This window comes from Pistacia vera, unplaced genomic scaffold, assembly GCF_008641045.1.
Source record: "Pistacia vera cultivar Batoury unplaced genomic scaffold, PisVer_v2 Contig173, whole genome shotgun sequence".
NCBI lineage: Eukaryota > Viridiplantae > Streptophyta > Magnoliopsida > Sapindales > Anacardiaceae > Pistacia > Pistacia vera.
The window spans coordinates 1,608,727-1,612,654 of record NW_022195823.1 but is presented as its reverse complement, the minus strand read 5'-3'; the positions used below and the strand labels follow the sequence as shown (position 1 = coordinate 1,612,654).

The following is a 3,928-nucleotide window of genomic DNA, read 5'->3' as shown; positions in this document are numbered from 1 at the left end:
TCGGGTTCAGTCACTACCTAATAGTCTCACACATTGCTAAGGAATGGTTTGGCACGTGTGTTAATAAGCACTTGAGAACCCAACATTGTTGAATTATACGACCTCCCTCATGTCATGCAACCACCTAAGAAGACTAACTCCATTTTCTTTATTTATTTTTTAAGGTCCGGGCATATATAACCAATTTTAGTAATCTTATTTTCTTTAAAAAGAACAAATGACAAATATAGTGACTTACTAATTATATCATTAATGAATTAATAATAAATATATTCTTTAACATATATCGATAGAGTATACCCTAGTTAGTAAATACGGGTACGGCAAAAAAACGGTACGGGAATTTTACGGGTATAATATGGCAAATGGTGAAAAATACGTTTGTAAAAATTTGGTCATAAAATTCGGATACGGAAAAAATACGATTCGGATATATACGGGTTTAATACGACACATTGTCAATAATACGTTTTGAAAAATACGGCAATAGTAATCTTGGTTTTAGCACTTTTTTAAACATCCCAATTTAAATAATCCATTGTGGTCGACCCTACAATTTATTTTCCTTTTTATTTAAAGTATATTTGAACAATAACTAAGACTAGTATTTTTATCCGTAATTTTATAGCTACGCAACCAAAATTTGGATTCCAATTAGTATAGTTGTTTTATTTTCTGAATTTTATGTTCTGAATTTAATTGGATAGTGCATTCAAAGGTCAAATAATAATAGTGTTATGAAATCTAAAAACATGACAGAGTGCACATGGGTTTACAATTTGNGATTCATCAGAATGTTGGTTTTGTTGTTGGTTTTGTTAGCAGGTTTGATCGAACTTGTTGTTTAGAGCTGAAATCTGCGAAGTGACATCTTGAAAACCAACTATCAAAACTTCCAATTTCTCTGTTAAAGAAGTGAGAGTCTCTGCCTGGGCAGATTGTAGAGCCATAATTTTAGCAAGCTGCTCATCCAAAAGACGCAAGCGAATGCCTTCAGCCATAACTAGGGAACGAGAGCACCAATGATAGGGTTTGGGATAGAATCTGTTTATATGAGGAACAGAGACCTCCAAGAACAAGAGATAGAAAGACTAGTTGACAAAATTCTTTATTGATTGCCACTATCTAAATTTAGGCTATTATATAGCCTTACACTTGACTCTATTGACTCGCAAAAGGACTCTAATTGTAAAAAGATAATAAGTCCCAAAAGGACTTTAATTATAAAGGGATAATAAGATAACCCTAATTCTATCATAATAAGATAATAATAAAATTATAAAAGATAATAATAAAATACTTAACACACTCATCCTAATTCTAAAATAATCCTAACAAAGAACAAATGACAAATCTAGTGACTTACTAATTATACCATTAATGAATTAATAATAAATATATTCTTTAACATATATCGATAGAGTATACCACATGTGGTAATCTAGTATTTAGTAGTATGATTAATAGTTCAATTAAAGCATGATAGGTCTCGCATTCCAACTATTTTTATTCTGGTTATTTTCATTAAAGGTAATTACTATTAAGTCACTTGATTTTAGGGTTAAATCTGTCTTCTAAACAAACTTTAATATTTTTTGAGGTTTAAAATAATTGAAGATACCTGTATAGGAGAATATCTGTAATACTTTTTATTTATTAATTATTGGACAGATTTATGGAAATATTGCATCAATTTTGTAGATAAAAGAAATAATAAATTATTTTTTATTATCTTGTTTGTGAATTTCACAATTCAATTATATATGAAGGGTAAAACCACCTTTCCATTGTTAAACTTTATATTTTATTAGTACGGAAGAACTAAATATTATGGATGTCTTCTTTGAATTTTGTGATTTTGTTTTCTGCTTTTGGAAAATATTGAAAATAATTAAAAAAAAAAAAATAAAAATGCTTATATTTGAGGACACAGAAAATAAAAATATGTTCGATATGTTTATTTGAAAATAGAAAGAAAAAAAAAGCATCAAATATATCACAGACATTAATTTGTTCATATTAAAGCAAGTATGTCAAATATATTATTTATTGATTTTAGTTTATAATTTTGTATTAAAAATTTGGATTTAAAATAAAAGTGCTTGTTTTAAGAAAAAGGAAATTATTATATAATTGAAATAGAAAAGTAATTATTTTATTTAAATTTCTCATTTATTATATCCAATAGGGGTCCGAAAACTAATAAAAGTGCTTCTCAAATTTTTTTAAATCTCAATTTAACTAAAACAAGAGTGAAATAGCTTCTTCACATTCAAACTGGTCGCACTTTTGGGGTTTTAGGGTTGCTGTTGCGCACAAAGTGTTTGATAATTGCACCATGCTCTCCGCCCAAAGAATCCAAATAGACAGAAACTCTTCAGCTGAAGAAATTGCAAACAATGTTGATCTTTTGATAGAATTACTTATTCGTCTCCCAATCAAATCCCTTCTCAATTCAAATCAGTATCCAAACACTGGCTTTCCCTTATCTCCCGCCCTCACTTCTCCGTCCGTCTAAGTCTTATTCATAGACCCAACTCTGGCCTCTTTTTGCGTAATATTGAGCGTTCAGAATACGACTTCATCAATCATAATTCCGGTTCTTCTTGCCATCCCTTTCAATTGCTTACTTTTCGCGATGATTCGTTAAAGATCATGGTTCTGCAGTTTGAATGTTAATTGTTTACATGCTTTCCCCGCTCCTTAAATTTTAGGCTTTTCGACAACTATTATGTTTTCAATCCCACTACTAAGCAATACACTATACTTCCTCTAATCCCTGCTATAACTGGATTCTTTAAAGCTATTCCTGGTGTTTTCTTGGCATTTGATCCTTCGAAATCACCTCATTACAAAGTCATTTGTGTAAGGAGCATTGAAGATTCTTTGGAAGATACCTGTTATCAGATGCTAATTTACTCATCAGAAAATGGGGGTTGGCAACTTTCTGGAAGTACTTTCCTTAGTCCATTTACTTTAATTGCAATGCGTGGTGTTTTCTGGAACGATGCCATTCACTGGATTAATTATAGGAATAAATCTTTATATTTGAACGTCGAAGAAGAGAAAGTAGGGGAAATGCCAATGCCTCCTGTTGATGTGTGATTTTGACACTAACTAAACTTACGTGTGAGATGATGAACTAGCATAGAAAACACACGTGAATGAGGGTATTGAATTGAATAGAAGAAGAACATGTTTAAAGTGGTTCGGATGCTTTAACAAGTGATTCCTACATCCACTGATATTGTATTAATATATCGAGATCAAGTCACGATCATCGAGCTGACTTACAAGTGATTACAAGAGAGAGAGAGAGAGAGAGAGATTATTTATATGCTATTCTAGAGAGAAATTTGCCAATCTCACAAACAAGAGAGGAACTCTCTATTTATAGTGGGATGAGTTAAGGTAATGATTACTAAATTTGTGAGTTGGTTAGACTTCCGTGCAAATCCTTCTTTATGTCCCGTTGCCCACCTACTAGAGCAATTTACGCGATTTGTGCAGGGATTGGACACGTGGACCTTCTCCAGCCTTTAGCTAGTCTGGTGCGCACCCACTGCACTGACAAAAGCATGTTGCTAATGTCATAACATGACATGGCTGCGCCTGGATGGCTGCGGGTTTTCCTAAGCTCTGACCACTTATGCTGACTGGGCTCTGCGTCAACCCTACTTTTCCAGGCATAACAGAAGTCTCTTAGTTTTTAAGGTTTGAGAATCGAACCTCAAAAACTACATATTATGCCGTGACTTGATGCTTTCGGAGAGATTCTGGTTGACCTGACTTGATTGCAAAGAGGTCGAGGAGACACTTTTATGCATGCGACCTTAGATGGTCATTGTTTTATGGATGAGCGACCTGCTTTTAGACTATCAGTGCCATGATTTTGATCCTCTTCCGAAGTTCACGACTTGATTGCACT

General features: G+C 32.8%; 1 pseudogene; it reads left to right on the top strand.

The window, feature by feature from the left end:
- The first annotated feature begins 2,338 nt into the window (after positions 1–2,338).
- On the top strand, positions 2,339–3,105 carry LOC116125900 (annotated as a pseudogene).
- The last annotated feature ends 823 nt before the right edge of the window (positions 3,106–3,928 follow it).